The 24,708-nt window shown below is 35.3% G+C and overlaps 1 protein-coding gene and 1 pseudogene across 1 annotated transcript in view; both read right to left on the bottom strand.

Moving 5' to 3' along the window:
- TTC28 (tetratricopeptide repeat domain 28) overlaps positions 1 to 24,708 on the bottom strand; it is a 641,766-nt gene that overhangs the window by 572,079 nt on the left and 44,979 nt on the right. The gene's annotated exons all lie outside the window — the stretch shown is intronic.
- Positions 13,232 to 13,350, bottom strand: LOC111747472 (annotated as a pseudogene).

The following is a 24,708-nucleotide window of genomic DNA, read 5'->3' as shown; positions in this document are numbered from 1 at the left end:
AGCAAAAGAGCCTGAGGAGGAGCAGACAATGTGGTAAGAGAAAAAACTGGAGAATGTGATATCCTAGAAGTTAGTGAAGGATGGAATGATCCATTATGTAAAATACTAAGATATATCCTGAATAAAGACCATTTTGATTATAGATTGTATGGATGATAGACCACAGAGAGGCAAGACTAGAAGTTGACAAATAGAATGCCATTGTACCTGCCTAGAAAAGAAATGATAAATAGTGCCTTAGACTGGCACAGTAGCAATTGGCACGGAGAGTCACAGGCAAATTGAAGAGACAGAATTAACAGACTTGATAATTGGGTATGGGGTGAGTGTTATGGGTTTTAGGTATAATATTTTAAAAGTATGAACTTTAAAAACGAAAGTATCTAAACAAGCAAACAAAAAACTTAAGTTACTGCAGCTGGAGTATTTTGCAATACATTGGAGACTGAGCTTTTTAGTTATATTTGAAGTCATCAAGATTGTACAAGCTTGGCTAAATCAAACTATTTAATGACATTTTAATCAATATTTTGGATTAGGATATATCAGTTAGCCTTTGTGGAAAAAATATTTCAAAGCACGCAGATAAGGTAAAGATTGCGAGGGGCATGATTAACTACTGTAAACCATTTTCAAGCAGTCAATTTTGAGCAGGCCTTCTACATAGCAACTCTTTTTATGGTCACTGTGCACTTAGAAATAAACTAATATTCTTCAGGAAATTTTGTTATTCAGACTTTGCAATATTTCTCACATGCTCTATCCTCGTTACATGTTGATGTCTACATTAATGAGGTCCACATTAACAAGATGCTATGTGATTAAAACACCCTAAGGTTTTTACTTCTTGGTGATAATTTACATCTTCCCATGCAAATAAACTCAAAATGATGAGTTACTTATATATATTAAAATGAGTCCATGATAGTTTCTCTGGAATTATTTATTAGGTAAAAGATGAGTGGCTAAGAAAAGGACTTGAGGATTTTCACTTCTGGAAGAGTAATACAAAAGTTAGGTTAAAGGAACCTTTCACTGCAAAGCATTGGATAATACATTGCTGGACTCATAGAAAATAAGGGAAATCTTATAATATCCCTCAAATGCAAAGCAAAGCAAACCAACAACAACAACAACAAATTCTCAACTAAGAACCGTAAACTAAAACAGGTATAGTAAAAGATAGGCACACATGAAAGTTTACACTCTAAGTAAATGCCCATATATCAGCACAGCAGTTGGGAGTCTAAACCTTGGGCTGATGACAAGGTAAGAAAGCTGAATACGAGATTCCAGTTTTAAGCCAAGAACCACAGAAGGGAACTAAAGTAAGACTGATAGAGCACCATGGTTCCTGGCAGAAGCAAATACAAATTCTCTTGGAAGAAAAGCATCCTTAATTTGACCCCTAGGATTCTTTCAGAGTAAGATCAAGCAGATAGTAAGATAACAGTCAAGATCACTAACCAATCACACAAGAGAACAAGTCATTGTTAAGGAGTTGTATGAAAAAACAGACTTCACATATTGGGAGGATCAGGTACAGAATATTAAATTACTGTGTAAAATATTTAATATAGAATATTAAATAACTGTGTAAAATAAGAGATGGACTCAAAAAAATGAGCAAGCAGCAAGAGATTATTAAATAAGACAAGATTTGAAAAAGAACCAAATAGAATGTCTAGAAGTGAAAAATGTCAGAATAAAACCTCAATGGTGTGGTTAAACAACAAATGAGATATAGCTAAAGAGATAATTAACTGGAAGATAGATTTGACTAAATCACACAAAATGAAGCACAGAGGCAGAAAAATGGATATATGACAGAGATTAATAAAAATGGAATAAGAAGGTCTAATATAGGCTTAATAATAACCCCAGAAAGTGAGACTAGAAATTTCTAGGACAGAAAATACTTAGAGAATTAACAGTTGAGAATTTTCTGGAATTGTTGAAAGATCTGAATCTATAGATACAGGAAACACAATCTATACAAAGTAGAACTAGTAAAAATAAATTCACATTTAAAGACGCTGTAGGTAAAACTGTGCCAGGTAGCCAGCCTCCAAGATGATATACAATGACTCCTCCCGATATTAATTCATACTCTTGTGTGGTTTTCTCCCCCACTTAATAGAGCTGACCTTCATAACTAATAGGATACTGCACAAATGAAGGAGTGTAACTTCTAAGGCTAGGTCATAAAAGACATTGTGGCTTCCACCTTGCCCATTATTGGATATCTCACTCTGGGTGAAGCTGCCATATTGGGAAGACACTCAAGCAGCTGACCAAAACCCCAAATGGAGAAGAACTGAGGCCTCTTGCCAACAGCTAGCATCAATTTGTGAGGCCTGTGAGTGAAGTACCTTGGAAATGGATCCTCCAGCCCTGGTTATGCCTTCAGATGATTGGTTTTTTTTTTTTTTAACTAGATTTTTACAAGATTATTATATCAGGTTTTAACACTGGTGAAAGGCAGGTGGATAGATGTGAGCTAACGGGAATAATTTTCCCTCTACTTAGTAGCATAGGTGTCCAGATCTCCCCACATTTCACCAACAGCTCTGGCAGCTATAGCATTCAGTATTAGCAGATCATGGATCTAACTGGCCAATAGAAATGTGGAACATCCAATATATTTTGAGTGAATGACTACTGAATGCAACCAGGGATGTCCTCTGAAATAACAAAATAGCTACATTGTGATTTTTTTTTTTTGCTATTTATTTTCCCCATCGTTATTGAAATATAATAGATAATTAGTTGCTCATATTTACATGGTTCAATTCAATGAGTTTTTCAGTTATAGTTGGCATACAATAATATATGTTTCAATTGTACAACATAGTGATTAGAGCTCAAGTGATAACCCCACTAAATCTAGTACTCCTCTTCTCCCTTACCTATTTATTACATCGTTGACTATTTTTCTTATGTTACACTTTGTATCTCCATGACTATTTTGTAACTATCCACTTATATTTCTTAATCCTTTGCCCTTTTTCACTGTCCCTCTCAACTCCCCTCCTGTCTGGTAGCCCTCAAAATATTCATTATATCTATGAGTTTGTTTCAGTTTTTGATATTATTGGTGTTTATTTTGTTTTTTAGATTACACATGTCCGTGAAATAATGTGGTATTTGTCTTTATCTGCCCTACTTCATTCAGTGCAATACTCTCTAAGACCATCAAAGCAATATCTTTTCCCATCTCCTTCCTTTTAGTCAGTGTGTGTCTTTTAATCTGAAGTGAGTCTCTTGTAGGCAGCGAATGTAGGAGTCATGTTTTCTTATCCATTCAGCCACTCTATCTTTTGGTTGGAGCACTTAATTCTTTTCCATTTGAGGTACTTGTTGATAGGAATGTAGTTATTGCCATTCTTTATTCATGTTTTTGATACATGTTTTTTCTTCTTAAAGAAGTCCCTCCAATATTTCCTGTAATACTGGCTTAGTGGTGATGAATTCCTTTAGCTTATTTTTATCTGGGAAGCTCTTTATTGGTCCTTCGACCCTAAATGATAGCTTTGCTGGATAAAGTATTCTTGGTTGTAGATTCTGGGTTTTCATCACTTGAAATATTTTGTGCCAAGCCTTTCTGTCCTGCATAGTTTCTTTTGAGAATCAGCTGCCAGTCTTATGGGTGTGCCCTTGTAGATAACTAACTGCTTTTCTCTTGCTGCTTTTAAGAGCCTCTTTGTATTTAACCACTGGCATTTAAATTATGATGTGCCTTGGTGTGGGCCTCTTTGGGTTCCTCTTTCTTGGGACTCTGAGCTTCCTGGGGTTATATGTCTATTTCCTTCACCAGGTGAGGGAAGTTTTCCATCATTATTTCTTCCAATAGCTCTTAAGCGTCTTGTTTTCCTTCAGGTACCCCTATGACATGGATGTTTTTACATTTAATTGTGTCCCATAGGCACCTTAAATTACTATTATAGTCTTGGCTTCTTTTATCTTACAGTTCTGATTGAGTGTCCTTGGCTTCCTCATCCTGTATCGGTGGTTCGATCCTCTTCTTTATCCACTCTGTTGATTCCCTCTAATATACTCTTCATCTCAGATAATGTGTTCTTCATTTGTGGCTGGTTCCCTTTTATAATTTCCATTTCCATTTTTACGTTTCTCTCTTTGCTAAAGTTCTCACCGAGTTCATCTACATTTCCCCTAAATTCATTGAGCATCTTTATAACCAGTGTTTTGAACTCTGCATCTGGTAGCTTGCTTGACTCCATTATTCCTGGATCTCTGTTCTGTTCTCTCATACGGTTTCTGCTTCTTTGTCTTCCCATTTTGGCTGCCCTTCTGTGTCTGTTTCTATGTAGTAAACAAAGCTCCTGAGTCTCCCGGTCTCATTTGCACGGCTTTGTGTAGTAGGTGTCCAGTGGCACAGGCCTGAGAGGGGCTCAGCTGCAGACTAGTTTTTGACCCTGTGCCCCTCTGGGTCCATCTGTTAAGATTCAGCAAGCAATCCATAGATATTGTGCCTATAGTTTCCTCAAGAAGCCATGGCCAGAAACCGAGGCCAGCTTCCATCAGTGTTAGTCTAGGCACTGCTCAGCAAGGAGCACCTGTCTCACAGAGGACACATCTGGATGTGGCTTGGGTGGGGCCAGGAGTTGGGGAGGTAGAGTTTTAGGGAATCCTCTGGGCACAGCAACCTCTGTTATCCAGTTCGATGATGACATCTCAGCTATGGCAACACTGCCTCCACACACTGGGAGCAGAGAGAGCTCAAAGAGGAACAACGGAAATTCTGCCCTGGAGAGAGCCTCGCCTCCGGCCCTCACTCCAACAACTCAGCATCCTGCTATAAGTTCCTGGTGCATGCAGCCAACCCGGCACTGGTGCTCCAAGTGAGCAGGTCTGTCACCGCAAAAGTCCGCTCGCAGACACGGCCCCTTTAACAGGCATCTGCAGCTGCCGCCTGCCGGTGCCACAGCCTCTGTCCTACTCAGTCGCTTAGAACCAGGCAGCCTCACATCTTCAATCCCTCCTACCTTTTACCGTTGCAGGTTGATTACTTATTTCTCTCCCCAGTTGTAGTGTTTCTGTTCATCTAGCTCTCAGGCAACTTTCCTTGCTGTTTGCTCCATGTTTCTGTCACAACTTTGATTTGGTCACAAGAGGGATGAACAAAGCCTCTATCACCTATGACATTTTTTCCCATCTCTCCAGCTTCCTCCGAAGAAACTTAATTCTGCAGATTAATAAAATGAGCTCTCTAGCATCATCACCTCTGCTTCCCTTGCCCAACTCAGCTAGGTCTGGTATACTGCCAATCTGTCTCACTTTTTTAAAGATATCTTGAATTAGATCAGCATTCTCCAAGAGAACATTATGTGATGAGAATATTTTATATCTTAGCTGACTAATATGTGAGTTATTACTCACATATGACTATTGAACACTTCAGATGTGGCTAGTGTGTCTGAGGAACTGACTTTTTATATTTTATTGAATTGTAATTAACTTGAATTTAAATTTAAATAGTCATGTATGACTAGTAACCCCCCTATTACACAGTGCAGATCTAAAGCAAGAGTGCTTTCTTTACCAGAAATTATTTACTTCATCCTGCAGATGTTGGAGAATTACTAAAAGGTTGGGTTTACATTTTAGAAAGCTTTTTCTGGCTGCTTTGTGAGAGTATGACCATAGGAGTTGGAAAAAGAAAGTAACACTGGAGGTCTGGATTTGACAATTAGGACACCACTCAAAATATAAGACTGAGAAGGTACAGTAAAGTAGTGGGGTTGCAAACCTCACTGGAAATAGAGATTGCAAATACAGGTCATTCTTTCAATAAGTCTGCATATTGAAGGAAGAAAGAAGTGGGGAACAAATATCCTGGAGAAGCTATCATGTGTTCGAACTTGAAAGAAGGTGCTTCATATTGATTATTCCACTTCACTTAATCCTCAAAACAAACTTGTAGTAAACCTCATCTCCATTTTATAATTCTCTAAGGAGCTAAGTGACCTGCCCAAGTTCATTCTGGTGAGCCTGGGATTATAAAACTAGCGTCTTTTTCAGTCTCTCACAGGTCAATGTAGAATTGATGAGAGAAAGGCAGGATTAAAGCAGTTAAAGATCTATAGGAAGATTAAAATTTTAAAAGAGTGATAGAGTAACTAATGGGACAAGGCTTTAGAAAAGATAAGTTAAAATGGAACTCAGAGTCCATGCAAAAGATTAACCTTGGATGAGAAGAGAAAGCTCACTTCATCTGAGATTGGAAAGAGAAATCAATTAAGTGTGAATGTATGTATGTTTATAGTACAAAGAGTTTACGGATGACAGGAAATAGATAAAATTAAAACCTGATGATCTCTATTTTCCCTGTAAAGGAGAAGGCAAGACTTTGTTTGAAAAGAGGAAAGTAATTAAAGTTTAAAGATGATGGTTTGACCTAACAACAATGGAAAGAAAGGGAGCCATAATGGACCTGAGACCAGAAAAGATACTTCTCTTTTATCATCAGTCCTTAGATGTTGATATTTAGCTAGTAATGCTGGGTATCTGACACATTTAAAAAATATATAGAAAGTGCTTAAACCAAATGTTTTCTTACGTGAGATCAAATTTCTTCTGATACTTATATAATTTTCAGCTATATATTTTCCTTTTTTACTGAAATATAGACAATTAGTTGCTCATATTTACAGTGTACAATTCAATGAGTTTTTTTCAATTATAGTTGGTAGACAATAATATATCAGTTTCTGTTGTACAGCATAGTGATTAGAGATCTCTATAATTCACAAAGTGATCACTCCAATAAATCTTGTACCCCTTTGCCCCTTACATATTTATTACCATATTACTGACCATGCTATACTTTATATCACCATGACTACTTCGTAACTACCCATTTGAACTTCTTAATCCCTTTGCCCTTTTTCACCGACCCCACCAACCCCACTCCTATCCAGTAATCCTCAAAATATTCTCTGTATCTATGAGTTTGTTCCCATTTGTTGTTGTTGTTTATTTTGTTCTTTAGATTACACATACACATGAAATCATATGGCATTTGTCTTTCTCTATCTGGGTTACTCTATTCAGCACAATACCTTCCAGATCCATCATGCAATATCTTTTCCCATCCCCTGACATTTAGTCTGTGTGTATCTTTTAGCCTGAAGTGGGTTTCTTGTCGGCAGCATATGTAAGGGTCGTTTTCTTATCTATTTAGCCACCCTTACTATTAAATGGAGCACTTAATTATTTTTCTTTTGAAGTACTTGTTAATAGGTACATATTATTGTCATTCTTTATTCATATTTTTGCTACATATTTTTTCTTCTGAAAGAAGTCCCTTCAACATTTCCTGTAATAGTGACTGGGTGGTGATGAACTCTTTTACCTTTTTCTTGTCTGAGAAGCTCTTTATCTGTCCTTTGACTCTAAATGATAGCTTTGCTGAATAAAATAACATTGGTTGTAGATCCTGGGTTTTCATCACTTGAAATATTTTGTGCCAAGCCCTTCTCTCCTACACAGTTTCTTTTTAGAATCAGCTTCCAGTCTTATGGGTGCTTCCTTGTAGGTAACTGGTTTTCTCTTGCTGCATTTAAGATTCTCTCTTTGTATTTAACCTTTGGCATTTAAATTATGATGAGTCTTGCTGTGGGCCTCTTTGGGCTCATCTTTTCGGGACTCTCTGAGCTTCCTGTGGTTCTATGTCTATTTCCTTCATCAGGTGAGGGAAGCTTTCTATCATTTCTTTAAATAGGTTTTCAACTTATTGCTCATCTTCTTCTGGCACCCCTATAAAGCGAATGTTGTTATGTTTGAAGTTATCCCATAGGTTCCTTATATTATCGTCGTTATTTTGGAATCTTTTTTCTTGTTGCTATTCTGATTGGGTGTCCTCAACTACCCCATTTTCTATATCAGTGATTCGATCCTCTGCTTCCTCCACTCTGTTGATTCCTTCTAATACAGTCTTCATCTCAGATATTGTATTCATTTCTGACTAGTTCCCTTTTATAATTTCTATCTCCATTTTTGTTTTTTATCTCGTTATTTAAGGTCTCACTGAGTTCATCTACTCTTCCCCTAAGTCATTGAGCATCCTTATAAACAGTGTTTTGAACTCTACATCTGGTAGATTGCTTGTCTCCATTTTTCCTGGAGCACTGTTCTGTTCTTTCATGTAGGACATGCTTCTTTGTCTCCTCATTTTGGCTGCCTTTCTATATATTAAGGAATGCTTCTAAGTCTCCCAGTCATATTAGACTGGCTTTGTGTAAAAGGTATCTAGTGGCACAGTTCTGAGAGGGGTTCAGCTGCAGGCCAAGTTTAGCACCAGTGTGTGCCCCTCCAGGGCCACCTGTTAAAATTCAGCAAGCTACCCTCATATGGCTGATTCCCATGCTGTACTTATAGTTGCCTCGAGAGGCCATGCCAGAAACTGAGGCCGGGTGCCACCAGTGTGGGGCTTGGAGCTCTCAGCAAGGGGCACAGAGCATAGCAAGGACTCCACTGGATGTGGCTTGGGAAGGGCCACGAGTTGGGATGGATGGAGTTTCAGAGAGTCCTCTGGGCAGAGTGATCTTTGTTATCCAGTCTGATGACATCTCAGTTATGGCAGCTGCTCCATCTGAATGCTACACTCAACAGAGGAACAATGGGTCACCAGCACTTCTGCCCAGGAGAAAGCTTTGCCTTCGGCCCTTGCCCTGAAGCCGTGACAATTCAGCATCCCCCCATATGTCCCTGGTGCCCCCTCACCAGCAGCTGACCCACGCTGGAGCTCCCAGCAAGTACATCACCACGAAAGTTCAGTCACAGTCACAGCCCTCCCAAGAAAAACATCTGCACCTGTGGCTGCAACTCCCACAGCTCCTGTCTAGCTAAGCCATTCAGAACTGGACAGCCTTGCATCTCTGCCCCCTCCTACCGCTGCAGGGTGATTTCTTATTTTTCTCCCTAGTTGTAGTACTTCTGTTCATCTAGATCCCAGGTAACTCTGCTTGCTGTTTTCTCTGTGTTTTGTCCCATTTCTGGTGTGGTCACAAGAGGAGATGCATAAAGCTTCTACACTCTACACCATCTTGCCCTAAGAATCTCAGCTATATTTTTTCCAAGTTTTTTATTGTGGTAAAATACACTTAACAAAATTTACCATAGCTATATTTTTTCATGAGTAATACATAAGTATGATGCATCACCTTTCATTGGACTTATTATAAATTAGGGAAAACTAAATATATTTAAATAATAATTTTTATAATTAACAATGCTAAAACCATGCACTTGTACCACAATTTGAATTTTTTGTAAAGACATTTTAGCTCTATTATCTTGAATTTTAAACTGTAAAAGAATCCCAATTTAAATAAACATTTAAAGTCAAATTTTTTAAAATTTCTAAAATATCAGTGATTTTCTCTAAACTATAAAAAATAAATACTTATAAAAACACTTTCAGTAAAATATAATTAGAAATATGTATAAAGCTGTAAACTTCTGTAATGGGGCATTATACTTTCTATCATTAATCACTAGAACTAATTTATCTTTAAATGCCATTTAAGTTGGCTATGATAGAAACAAAGTTTAAAATTTTAAAACATTATAAATACTTCCTAGCTTCCATTTAGGATGTAGAATACTAGAAATAGAGTTACTCCCACTCTTATAATAAAAAAAAAGGCAAACTAAATGCCCATCAACAGATGATTGGATAAAGAAGTTATGGTTCATATATATATAATGGAATATTACTCAGCCATTAAAAAAATGAAATCCTAACATTCGCAATGACATGGATGGACCTAGAGGTTATTATTATGCCGAGTGAAATAAGTCAGACAGAGAGAGATGAATACCATATGATTTCACTTATATATGGAATCTAAGGAACAAAAAGAATAAACTAATCAAAAACAGACTCACAAATATAGAGGACAATCTGGTGACAGCCCTAGGAGAGGGGGTTTAGGGGGGCTGGAGAAAGGGGTAAAGGGTTAAAGAAGTACAAGACAGTGGTTGATAGATGGTCACAGGGGTGGGGAGCACGGCAAAGGGAATGCAGTCAGCATTAATGTAATGGCTAGGTGTGTAGCCAGAGGAGAGAAAGAGCAATCAGAGGGATGGTTTCATAAACTATATACGTATCTAACCAGTGTACTGTATACTTGAAACTAATAATAAAATAAAATTTTAAAAAGGTAATCTAAAAAATGTAACTTTTCTAGAAATCATTAGACAGCTAAGATTGTAAGAAAACCAACTATCCTGAAATCTAAAGAAACACAGATGTCTCCAAGGAGAAATAGAAGACAAGTACTTGCTTACCTGGCACAGATACCAAGTGCCATACACATGGTAGAAAAAATCAGCCAAAATTTTTAACAAAATGCAAAATGTCAAGTATGGGCTACCATGACAATACAGAACCCCTGGGAGCCACAGAACATGAGAACTTTGTACCCATTCACAGATTCTTCTCTAGAGATCTTACCTGGTACTGGGGAGAAAGTGTGGCGGCAGTATGAGAAACCAGAGACCTCCTTTGTGGTGCAGGTTCAGTAGAGGAAAGCAACAGATGATCCAAGGAAAGCCCTAACGTCCTATCAGAATCCTTCTCCCCTACAGAACAAAAGCTATAAGCTGGACAGAGGACCAGAAAAAAGACCTGAGGCAGGGTAAGAGACAGGAAAATGTTCTAGGTCCAGATCATCTCCTACCTCTGAGGGAACTTGGGTCAGGAACCCCAACACAGCAACTGCCTAAGGCTGAACCAGAACAGCTCCCCACCCCCAACCCCTAATACCAAGTTAGGAGGCACTGAGTAACAAACAATGGCAGATCTGTTAGGGGGAAGGCAAGAATGTGGAAAAAGATCCTGTCTAAGATGGTAGATATCTTTGTACCTACAAAGGTAAGCTGAGGGTGGGTCAGACTTTGAGAAAAAGTCTCTGGTAAACCTTCTCCCACCCTCAGCACAAGGTAACACTAGATGAATATTAAAAAAAAAAAAAAAAAAAAAAAAAAACACTAGATGAGTATGAAGCCTATGGTGAACTGAGGACAAGGATAGCAACAACAAAACCCAAAACTCAGTTCAGCCTCTGACTAATCTGATACAAGTCCTACAACAAAGGCCAAGCAAAGGAAGAGGCATGACCATTTCTAGGCATGAATACTATTGTCTTCAGTGTCTACTGTTCTACACAAGATGTCTACTTGCAACCAAAACATATGAGACACACAAAGAAACAAGAAAAAATAACACACTGTCAAGAGACAATGCACCCAACAGAATTAGCCCAGATATTAGAACTAACACATAGGGAATTTTGACTTACTTTGATTAACATATTAAAGACTAGCAGAAAAGGCCTTTTTTTAAAATAACAACAGTTGAAATGGAAAAGACATAGCTTTATGTCAATCTCTCCTACTGGATTCTTAGTTCAAGGAAGCAACTGAATTCATTTCTCTTTGCTTCTCTAACATCCAGATATGACATTAGCACAATAGTACAAAAAGTGAAATACCTTTGAACTTGAAGACCCTCAACTACCATGAGCAGACAAGGTACTAGGCCAGACTTCATTCTATTCCAGAGCCACAGAAAAAGCCTCAATTTTGGATAAACTTTTGCACCTTTACTCCTAACTTTACGAATTGACTGGGAATGCCTAAACTGAGGGTTTACATGCTGCTCCTGGTGCTCTTGAAAACCTGTTCACTCATATTATAAAACTGCCTTTTGGTTATTTATTCTCTTCCAAAGACTAGAATCCCAAGGTGATTTTTTTAAAGTAACATTTCAAAAATAATTTATGAAATACACAACTAACCTCATGTTTTCAGATCCTAGAGAAAAAACTATGTATGTTTCATTGAACATTGTCTTTAACTTATGTATATACTATGCTCAAGACTTCTTAGCTCTTATTCTCTTTAACTACTTAAGAAAAATAAAGTAGCATTGAGATATTCTGAAAGGAGGCCCTCCAATTCTTACTTCGAGCATTCCTAAATCCTAAAAGATAAAACCACCAGTCCTCTATTTTTCAATCTCTACTTTATTTAAATAATCTTGTTGTGCATTCTTAGTGACACTTTTCCTAAAAGGGACTGTTATATGTAAATCCAGTTTTATGAAGTCAATGGAGTTTGCGGCAACTTCTTTCAATTAACTCTAGCTGAATTATAAAAATAACAGAGAACTGTGAGGAAAACCAAGGATTAAAAAAGACTTAAGAGACATATCAGCAATCATAATGTATGGACCTTAAATAGATCTGGATCCAAACAAATAAACTGATTTTTTTTAATTATGATCTTAATGAGAAAATTATAAATTTGAACAGTGGCTTGATAGTTAATGATATTAACAACTTTTTATTCAGTTTAACAAGAAAAAAAACAGGGAACTTAAAAAGGTTCCTATAACTTCCTATTTGATCTTATGGGCATCCTCCAATTTCTAAATCTCATAGAGGGCCTCAGTAATCTCCATGAAAAATTTAGAACAAATCTGCAAGAACTCTCAAAATCTCCAGCAATGATGCAAAATATCTGCTTAAGCAATGAATCAGCAGGATCAATAAACCTCTGCAAAACAATTACAGAAATTGTGACTTTTTAAAATATTTCAATTAAAGGACATTTATAGAATGTTATCAGCAACTTCCACACCCACTTAAATTAAAACCACTACTTTCAGGAAAAAGAGTCACAAAGCATCTTTTGATATCAAATATATTTTCAGCATCTTGATTATGCTCATGTCAATGATAACTGGCCCAATAAGTTATATTATGGCTTCTGAGATGCCACACTCTCGTTTATTTCTGCATCATTCATCATTCCTCCTCAATCTCCTTCACTTGTTATCTCCTCCCTGACCTCTGAATGGTAGAGCACATCCAGACCTCCTTAGACCTCTTTTCTTTTCTATCTACCTCCCCTCGGTAATTATATCCAGTATCATAGTTTTAAAAACAAATTTATATCTCTAGTTCATATCTTTAAAAGTCTAGACTTATATATTTGACTGCCTACTCAGTATTTCACTTGGATGTCTTTTTTGTTTTTTTTTAATTTATTTATTTATTTATTTATTTATTTATTTATTTATTTATTTATTTATTTATTTGTTCGTTCATTCATTTATTTATTTTAAGTGCGGCAACCCTTGGTTGACCTCACAGATTGCAAGGACCTTGTCATCTTATAATCCCTTATTTTTTATTTTTTATGCCTACAGCATCCGATCCTCCTAGGTGGTCTCCCATCCAAGTACTAAGCAGCCCCAATCCTGCTTAGCATCCAAGATCAGACGGGATCGGGCTAGTTCAGGGTGGCCTGGCCATAGACTGGATGTCTTTTAGATATTTCAAACTCCCAATCTTCCCAGTCCAACTTCAACCACAACCTTCTTCATCTTGGTTAATAGCAAATTTATCCTTCCAGTTGCTCAGGCAAAATACCTTGAAATCATCCTTGATTTCCTCCAAACTGTCAGAAAATACTGGTGGCACTATTTCAAGATGTATCCAGAATCTGGGCATAACTAGATATATATCACTGTCTCCACACTACCATCATCATCTCTCACATCTGCAATGGCCTCCTAACGGGTCTCTGTGCTCTTATTCTTTCCTCTTAAAAGGTAAGTTAGATTAGTGCTTCTCTGCTCAAAACCCTCTAATTGTCCACATTTCCCAAGTAAAAGCCGGAGTTCTTAAAATGGCTTACAATGACCTACATGATCTGGCCCCCTAATGCCCTATTACTTTCTCCTATAAATCTTCTTCATCAAATGAGCCATGTACCCTCCTGCCTAGGGGCCTTGCTTTAGCTGTTCCCCCTACTTAGAGTGCTCTTCCTCCAAACAACTTCATAGTTAACTCCCTTACTTCCTTTAAATTTTTGCTCAAGTATTACCTTTTACATAAAACACACCCTCACTCCCTTCCCTCTCACCAACACTACTTTCGCTTTGCTTTTTTATTTTCCACAGCACTATCACTTTCTAATGTATTATATGTTTGTTTTGATTATCATTTATTTCTTTTTTGTCCCATCAGAAAGCTCATCTCAGTTGAAGGCAACCTTTTCTTTTGGTTTACAGATTTATCCCAAGTGCCTATAACATTATCCAGCATGTAATAGTTACCCCATTAACATTTGTTGAATGAAAAAACCAAAACTCATAAGTCAGTGGCCTATTAGTGACTAAGGAAATATAAGGGACTACAACTGCTAAGAGCCATAAGGCCCTATTCTTTTTATTCAATCTAGCCCCAAAAATAGATTATAAAACCTACTGGCCCTAAAAATGATGACAAGATTTGCAAATGATAGCTTCAAGCTGTTGTTCCTAAGACAATGAAACTAGGAATTTAATCCAAAAGGGACCATACCCCACTGAAAAAATGTTTGTCCTATACATAATATTGAGAGTATCCTGATTGTTTACAGGTAAAACCAAATTTAGAAGAAATATAATCTTAGAAATTTCAAAGCTTCAAAGTGAATTTGATGAATTTGTCAAATGGTCTGTTAAAAAAAAAAACCTTAATAATTACAAGTATTCTTAATTATAAAAAGCATACAATTTTAAGTAAGATTCCCATAGAGCTCTGCTGTCTACAAATGTTTTCAAAAAGACTGATTTGATTCTTATGTCAATCCTGTGAGAGATGTATTATCATTAACCTCATTTTATAGATATGGTAACTATCTATAAAATGGCTAACAGAAAAATAGAAGGATTTCCCAAGGTGACTCAGCTAATAAGTAGATTCCTAGACACGATTCCAGGTCCATGTACTTTTTAAAATTTTTAAAATAATTATAGATTCATGACTCACAAGAAGTTGCAAATATAGAACAGAGATCTCATATACCTTTCACCAGGTTCCTGCCAATGGTTACATCTTATATAAATATAATATTATATCAAGACAATTAATTAATATTGGTCTATGTACTTTTTCGTTATTGTGCCTGGGAATATAACGGATGACAAACAATATGACTCAAAGATTTTTTTAACTCAAATGAAGATAATTTACCTAAATGAGCTAGGGTGTAATTTCTAGGTATACACTATTTTGTTCTGACAATTATAAGAGTATTACATTCCAATTGGGTATTTATATTTAATACTATAAACGATGTAGCAGAAAAGGATCTGAAGATATGATTAAAAGGTGATAGAGTAAGACAAAGTTGATTTGATAAACTTTTCTTCATTTATGTGATTATTATGATACTGACTGGTTATAGGACATCTCTGCTCTGGCTACTCCATAAAAACTACTCTTGAATCTCACTAAATCCATCAAATTAAAACCCAGCAGATTTCTTTTTCCTCTTCTCTTTTCTCTCATGACAGTATTATTTATAATTAACTGCTTAATTCTTCTGGAAATTTTTTCCTTCATTGGTTTTGAAGACACTGAAGTCCCTTGATTCTTCTTTTTTATTGGTTTTTTGTTTGTTTGTTTGCTTGTTTCCTTTTTTGTTGTCTAAGTTGTCTATAACCTATTAGCTTTTATCAAAAACCTCAGCCACTTGGTGTACAAGCAAGAATGACAGTTCCATTTGGGACACAGCAGTTTTCCCGGGTCAAAAATCTTACTAACCATTGTCTGTTTAACTTGGCACAACCCCTCTCTTCTAAAACTCCTCTATTATTTTCCAGAATCCCTTTCCCTGTATTGATCTGGGTTACATTTGGCCAATGAAAAAATACATGTGAGATATGGAAAGAATAGAGGCCATTACTTTTTTGAGGTGGCTGAAGGCAAATGTTAGATTCATAGTGGCTTTGGACAAGTGCTTGAGAATCACCTGCTTTATTGCTGCAGCCCAAGACATGGTGGCAGAAGTAGTTCTCAGAGACCCCTGATAATTGCAGCAGTTTCCCTATCAGCTTTTGAGAACACTGGAAGTCTTCAGTGTCTCCTTCTCTGACTTTCCAAGGTGACTTCCCTGACATTCACTCCCCAGCTCTTCTAATATTGATGTAAACTCTAATTCTCAGATTAAAACTCTTATTCCTAAGGTATTTTAAATACCTCTATTTTCCTTATCCAATCCCAAACTGTTAACAATCATATACAAATTAGACATAGATATATAGATTTTTATATATCTATGTGAAGATATATAAAATATAAAAATATTTTATTTATTATATATATATGTATGTACAAAATATGGAAAAAGATTTATACATTCATCAAATAGTCTGGGAAGGATTTAAAGCTATCTAGTAATAGCAGTTGCCTTTGGAGAAGGAAACTGGCTAGAAGACAGAAAGGAAAACTTACTTTTTACTGTATACCCTTTTGCACTTTCTTGAATTTCATGCTATAGGCATGTATCACCTATTCAAAAATGAGTTATTTAAAAGATATATACCCACATAATTATTGTTTTATGCCTCCAAGGGCCCACAGATCCAAAGGTTCTTTTTCTATGATCATTTACTAGTTTTACTGCTCAGGGGAAGAATGACTTCTCAGGAATGAAGCTTTGAATTCACAGGGAAAAGATCAGATGTAGAGCTAGGCTTCTCAAGTTTGATAAAACAAATTTTCTCAATCGTTCACTGGTATATTTAACAACTACTCTTGAAAGATACAAAGGCAAAAATTAAAAGGCCCCAGTGCTATAATTAAGGCACAGATAAAGTACTGGAAGTTGTGATGAGACATTGATGCTGTACCTAAAACTTTAAAAACAAAATGAATTTTAGAGATGACTTAGTCTCTAGCATTATTGTTTAACTGCTAATTAGTTAATATTATCTTTCATCAACAAAGAGAATTAATAGCTTTTATTAACCTTATTATGAGATTGATAATCATAACATTTATTCTCTGAAAGTAGGTGACTAGTCAAAAGTATAATTTGGAAATTTTAATAAATTGAGGATTTTAATCAGGGATTATATACATTACCATAGTTTACCAGACCTTTTGACCTAAAATGTACATTCTGGGGAACTGAGTAAAATGAAGCATTAGAATCTTTTCCCTAACTTCCAGTACCGAAGCTATTACCAACTGGTCATATCTGTCTCCCAAAGAATTCAAGGTTTCTACATAGCTTTAAAAAAAGAATAGATTTTTTAAAAGTTTTTCTCAATTCTTATACATTATAATGGGGGAAAAATATTCCTTGCACTTCTTTGTCAATGAATCCCAAACAACTAAATTAATAATTGTACTGAAAAGTCTTATCCTAGAGCTTGAAGTATTTTTAAAAGCATTTCCTCATGTTCTAGATGACAGCAAGCAAACACACACACACACACACACACACACACACACACACACACACACACACACACACACACACACACACACACCCCAACCTATGTAACATAGAGCTCTGCAGTTTTTAGTATAGATAGTAATGAAACTGTAATTATCATAACTATAGGCAGGTGAAAGTGCAGTCAATCAAGCTTTAGCCAAAGACTATAGTATCTCTATAAGTAAACAACAGAAGGACAGTATCTTATGCCACTAATCTATTTAAGTTACATGACTGGCAGCATTGCCCAAACTATACAGTGCTGACTCTAAAGTCAGTCTCAGGAAAATACACATGTAGGTATAAGGGTAGGGTACCACAAGAGGAAGAGTAGGGGTTTCATACCTTCATATAGAATATAGTATAGAATGCTTTTTATACAGAAGTGTTTTTTAAAGGTTAATATAAAACATTAGAATCAAGCCTCAACATCTATTTTGAAATGAGTTAAAACACTAGGTCTCATATCAACTACATGTAATTTCTAGAATTAGTAATCAATGAAACAATGTGTCAAACCATCTTCTAAAAATATCTAACCTATCAGTATTCATCTCTTTGTCACAGACTAAAACCAGTTTTAAGTACCCACTGGAAGCTCTGAAACCAGTATTCCCTATAAGAATTTCCCAATATTTCTCTGATACCATGTACTATGTAAAACTTCCAAACACCTTGTACAGCAGAAAACCTTTGTAAGTAACATCCTTCTGTTGCTGCACTAAGTATCTTTAGTTAAAATATCTCAAGTCTATACAAACTCAGCATTCATTTATAATATTCATTGAGCATTTACTATGTGCCAGGCTTGGCCTGGAACACATAAGTGAACAAAACAAAGTCCCCATCCTCAAGAAGCTCACAGGGATATAGACAAAACTAAGTCAGTTATAATACAGTGTGATAAGTCAGTACTTAGGATAGGAACAAGGACAGGGTATTATGGGAGCACACAGAGGGGCCCCCAAGAAGAACCTATAAATGCCCAACCACTTCACTGTTAAAAATCTTTAAAATTTCCATACTTTAAAAAACACCATTCTGGTTTGTTAACATAAAAAAAAAAAAAAAAAACCCTTAAGGATAAGTGAGATGCAGGGTAAAATATTAAGAATGATATTCTTTTTCATGGCCACTCACCCTAATTCTGTGAAGATGGCTAACCCAAATTCTCTGAAGTAGGACTCTTTAACTTCAGATAATGAAACATAACACTCCCTAAGATCTGGAGCAGAAAATTGCCAAAAGTTGAGAATCACTGAAGCAGCAAGCCACTGTTAGAGTTTTAAATGTATTTATCCCTTAGCACTTTAGGACAGAAACAAAGGTTGAAACTCATTGTCAAAATAAATTTAAAGTAAGATTCAATTTATTAATTTTCCAATCTATTCATAACATTTAGAAAAATCTGTACTACAACATAGGATAGTATAATATAGTATAAAGTGAGATACCACTGTGTATATAACAATCCTTAGATATTATTACGCTCCAACAACTGAAATAGATAGGATCCTCTCTTTAGAGAAGAAAAACTCTTAAACACAAGATAACACAATACTATGGGAAAAGGAAAGTTAAAATATCTGTTGAAACCTTCACTATCTGATCAGTAAAGGGAAGTCTCTGCATGTTAAATCAAGTCACTAATCACTAACAGGCTTACACTGCTGTTAAGCTTACCCAAGCACACAATGTTCTTGGTATATGACTGCCTCCTGGGGGTTATGGTACATTACTACTCTTCTGAGAAAATGGCATAAAGAGAAAATACAGATATTATTTTCTATTGAAAACACAATGCAAAAAGTCCACATCAAATAACAAATGAGGCCTTCCTTAAATAACCTCTTTAAAAAAAACTGTCATATTTATTCTTATCTGAATAATTGGGAAAACAGTACATAATAAAACAATTATAAAAGTGGTAGTTAAATTAAGAACATCAGGGCTTATACAACATTTTACATTTTCAAAGCACTTAGCCAACATTAAACAATTTTTACAGCATTCCTGAGATCAATATCATTACCATCTTTTTACAGAAAAGTAAATAGTAAAGTTAAATGAAATATTAGAAATGCAAAACCTAGTCATTAACTAATCAGCAAAGTGCCACAAAACAGTTTAATGTGAAATATGAAGCACTACTGCATTAATTCACTTCTAATATCCCATGACCAACCTCTAAGAGAAATTAGTTACTCTTCTATCTGTGACTCCCATGGCATTTTATACATTCCTCTATTATAAGACTTAACACTTTTATATCACACTTATTGGACTGTTAGTCTCTGTGACTAAACTCTGTACTCCCACAGGTCTTTTCACAGTGTCTTGCACATAGCAAGACAAAATAATGAATCATTCAGTCATTTGTTCAACTATTAAGCATTTACTGCAAGACAGGCGTTGTTCTGGACACGGGAGATACAGTGGTAAAAAAAATAAATAAATAAAAGCCAAGCTCCGTGCTCTCCTAAAGCACACATTCTAGGGAGCAAGGGAAATGACCAAAAAAAAAAAAAAAATTATCAGGTAGAAGGAAAAGCCATAGAGAAAATTTAAATAGGGCAATGAGAACACAGATGGCTAAGTAGGTATATCAGATTAGGTAGCAATATTCAAGTTGATATCTGCATGTAAGAAAGAACCAACCAGTCATAACGATATGTGGAAAAGACAATTCCAGCTGGCAAGTGCAAAAGGCCCAAACTGGGCAAGAAATGCAAATATTTGAGGAACAGGAAAAAAAAAAAAAAGATTGTAGCTAGATTATAATGGGCCAATGAGAGAGTGTTAAAAGATTAAACAGAGAGGTAGGCAAGGGGAAGATGAGGTCTTTCTAATAATTTCATTCTAAGTAAGATGAGAAGTTATTTAAGGTTACATAATATGTATTTGCCGATTCGAATTGCTACATTTGCATCATAGGTAGCACTAAAAGGAAAATTAATACAGAGAAAGAAAAATTACTATGCTTTCGGTTAGAGAGCCTTTCTGTTTAAACAAATTACTTTTTAGTAAAAAAGTTATTTTATAATTAAATCTTCAAACTAAAGGATAAAACAGCAGTCTACTAACATTTTAATGGAAGTTAGAATAATGAGATTTTGACAGTCATTACCGGAAGAATCTAAAGCACTCCTGCATAAACCCCTGTACATTATAGATGACTTTACTAGGATCTTATGCTAATCATTCATTAATTCTGCAAAGTTTAAGATATCTCCAAATAGTTCATGATGAGTGCCAGACATCTGGAGAGGAAGTTCCTGAGCAAAAGTATGGAAATGTCATTAAATGTAAGAAATCTCTTCCTATTACCAGAGAAACCAGAATTAAAAAAAAAAGTAACATAGATTTAGAAGCAAGAATACTTCTCGTCGTATTAACTGAACAAAATACAGCAATAGCCTAAAAATTAAGGGCACCTGAGATGATATAGGTGCTGCAGAGCTTCTAATAACAAGCTATAATGCCAAGATTCAATTAAATTTAACCTCACAAATAATCACTGAGGAGAAATTATTAACATTTGCTTATTCTAGGAGCAGGTTCCTGAACATTTGATATATTAAACTTTGTATTCTCTACCCTTTTAATGTGTCTTTTTTTATTATAATTAAAAAATTATAATAAAATAATTAACATAAAATTATCATCTTAGCTAATTTCAAGTGTATAATTCAGTAGTGTTAAATTTATTCAGTGTTGTGTAAAAGATCTCCAGAACTTTTTCATGTTGCAAAATTGAAATTCTACACCTACTGAATTGTTTCCCCCTCCCTGTAACAACCACCATTCTACTTTGTTTCTATATCACTCCTTTTTTTTTTAACTGATACTATTATAATGTAACAGTACCCAAGACCCTACAAAAGAAACTATGTATACAAGCTTTTGAATTGGTATTTTAGTTTGTTTTTGTTTAAACAATTTCTTCCCTGTTTTCTTAACCAAAATGTGGATAGTAGAGGGGGCTAAAAATTGCCTCCAATATGTAGGCAGGAACATAGAAGAAATGACTGAGAATTATATTGTAATCACATTATACTATTTCCAATCCACTATGAATACTAACAAAATCATTATAAACAGGGTAACTGGCCACTAGAAGAAGGACAACTAGTCAATATACTTATATAAAAAAAAATTAACATGTAAGATGTTTTCATCATCTGTAAAGTCATCATAAAAATGGCTACTATGCTGACCTCGAAGGATTGAAACAAGGAAAAAAGTGAAATAATAAAGTAAATACAATTTGAAATTTGTAAGTACTTCTACGTATATATAAATTGTCTAAAGATAAAACCAAACAAATGTATCACTTCAAACCAAGGAATAACTGACATGGTGCTATGCATGCAATTACTATTTACTAAATATTTGTCAAATAATTTATAGAGTATCCTGAATATGAAGAGTCAGCAAATTTCCTCTATACATTTGATACACAGAAAATGAGCTCTCTTAAATCTGCTAATGGTGAGGTCAAAGTTAAAAGATGAAAATATAAACCTACATGCTACATATAACAAGAACAAAAGGGACAGCATTATGAGTATGTTTACTTGTGACACAGCAAGCAAATCTTTAGAAAAAATATACTATATAGGTAACTTTTTCCTAAAGTAATTTCTTTTTTAATTAGTGATTCGGTAAATTGCAAAACTATCAGTGAAATGCGTGTTCAATGAAAATTACAAGGGCACAAGTGCAGGCAAGATGCCATATGGGACAAATTAACACTAAAACCAAGAACAAAAATCCTTTTCTGTGACAACAGTTACAGAATTATGTGGGATTTATATGAAGGATTCTACATCTCATTCTTTAAAAGGTAAGTTTTATCAAATTTGAGAATATAATCAAGAAAGCCATAAAGTCCTTTAACTCCTTTTCAAATTATACGATTTAGCCTACAATTGCCCAGACGAATCAAATGCAAGAGGGTTTTATTATTATCCAGAAGGTAGGCAAGGCATTCTCAAATTCTGAACCTTTGGTAACAAACCCTTTATAATCACCTTTTCATTTCCTCCCCTGTTTGAAAGGAACACTGTTTATGACATCACTTGCTAAGCTTCTATAAGCAGCTTGGCACAATGGCTCATAAATGTGCACCAAAGTTGATCTGATTCTAATGGGATCCACCAAATCAATCAAAGTAATTCAATCAATGGCAAGTCCATATAAGGGGGGGCCCTAGTTTCATGTCAATTAGAAGAAAGCTATTGATTGAGATTTTAATAGGGTTATTAAAGTACCATTAAATATAAAGGTCCTATTTTAATTAAATACTAACCCAAAGATCAAAAGTCACTTGTTCTCTAGATGCCTTTGGAATCAGAGTAACACACTGTCTTTCAGAATATATCAAGCTGGCAATTATCTGACTAATTTTAATTCTTTCAGTTAATAAGAAAACACAAGTAATCAGTTATAATACTTCCATTCTTCTTTTCAACAAATATTTATTGAAGGCCAATAATGTGCCAAGCACTTCGTTTGATCACCTAACATAACCTACAGTAGCCACAGAAGCTTCATATAAAAATTATAGTATAATTAAACCTGCTTAATCTTATAAAAAATAACTATGTTCAAGGACACATATCTCGATAAATGCAGTAATTAAATATAAAATTTGATATGGAGTACGTAAAAGTAAATGTAGGTAACAGAACCCGGGAAATGCTTAACATTCTTTTCCCTTGTAATAATGAAATTAGGTAATATGCATTGAATATTTATCATTATACTTGAAAATTTTTAATCTCTTCAAAAATGTACATATACCAATCCAAACCATTAACTGAAAGCCACACAATGCAGAACAGTCTTAACTATGAATTAAACACAAGAGGGCGCACAAGTCTGAGAAATTAATAAAACCAAAGGCAAGTTGCATTTTACTCAATAATTTGCAGCTCTTAATGCACGGTCACATGAATTTATAAAGGATTCGTCATGCATGTGCTAGAGGCCAATTGCACAGAAAATTTTTTCCTTTCTCAATGTATTTTCCAGAAATCAAATCACTACTTCTCTGATAACACAAATTCCTCATCTAATTTGTCTTTAAACCTAAATTTAATATTTTATCATTAAGAAAAATTATGACTTTTAACCAAAAGTTTATGCCACCTTTTAATCTGACTCCTCTTTGGAAAACCTACTATTTAGAAGCTAGCCAACTTTTAATATGCCTATTTCCAAACATCATTAAAGCTTATCGAGTAATCAAAATTATAATAAACTTACTTGTAGGAAATAGACATCCAACCTTTAAAAACTAACGCAAATCTATATCATTCTAATATCAGCTATTTAATTCTTAAGCAGTGAATATTTATTCTGTCTATAATGATCTATTCCAAGAGTTGCAACCAATCCCAAATAGTGGGCTTTGATTTCATTAATTCATTCCCTAGTGAAATAACAAGCTATCACTTGAAGATTTTGAGGCAACCAGGCTAAGATTACAGAGCCTATAAGTAGGAACATAATCCAAAATAATTCCTGAGTACATTCTGCCTACCCCAAGATTCACGGCAGAATATAACATACACACACACAGCTGTGTTTAGCTCTATTCAGCTTTATACAGTCCCAATGCTGGCTGTGACACATAAAATTATTCGTAATGCCAATAATTTCATACTGTGCCTAACTCCTACAAAGAAGAGGTAACTGACGCATGAGGACCTCGTATGGTAAAATTATCCCTTCCATATTATTAGGATAAGGAAACAAAAAAGATGAACTGACTGCTAGGATCAAAAGAGCAGTGAGCTTCAGGTTAGGTAGTATGGGCAAAGGCTGACAGTCCAGAACAAAGCATAAAGAATACATTGTGATCAAAAGTCAGGGCACAAACCAAGGAACTAACAATCAGGAACTCCAGAGTGGTCAAACTCCAATCAGTCTAATAAGTTATTTGTAATAAGAGTGAGTAGTACAGACCTGATACAGTCTATCTGAACTAGATTCCTAACATACTTCTTGCCAGGTACTTGATCCTGGACCAGAAAGAAAAGGATGTCTATAAAGGATATCACTGGGACAATCACTGAAATTTGAAAAGGGTCTGTGGATTGGATAGCAGTGTTGCATCAATGTTAACGTCTTGATTTTAATGGTTGTACTGAGGTCATATATGAGAGTATTCTCAGACTACATACTGAAGGATTTAGGGGTGATGGGACATCGTGTCTGCAACTTACTCTCAAATGGTTCAGAAAATAATAATAAGTAAAGAGACTTATAAGCCAATAAATACAATGTAAAAATAATGCTTCTAAAAGCCCTCTTCAAAACTGAAACAGTATAACACTTCTGAAATATCAGCCAATCTCCTGTAAAAAAATTTAATCACTGACTAGATATATCCAA

The sequence above is a fragment of the Pteropus vampyrus genome, unplaced genomic scaffold (assembly GCF_000151845.1).
Source record: "Pteropus vampyrus isolate Shadow unplaced genomic scaffold, Pvam_2.0 Scaffold223, whole genome shotgun sequence".
NCBI lineage: Eukaryota > Metazoa > Chordata > Mammalia > Chiroptera > Pteropodidae > Pteropus > Pteropus vampyrus.
This window is presented reverse-complemented; position numbering and strand designations above follow the sequence as displayed.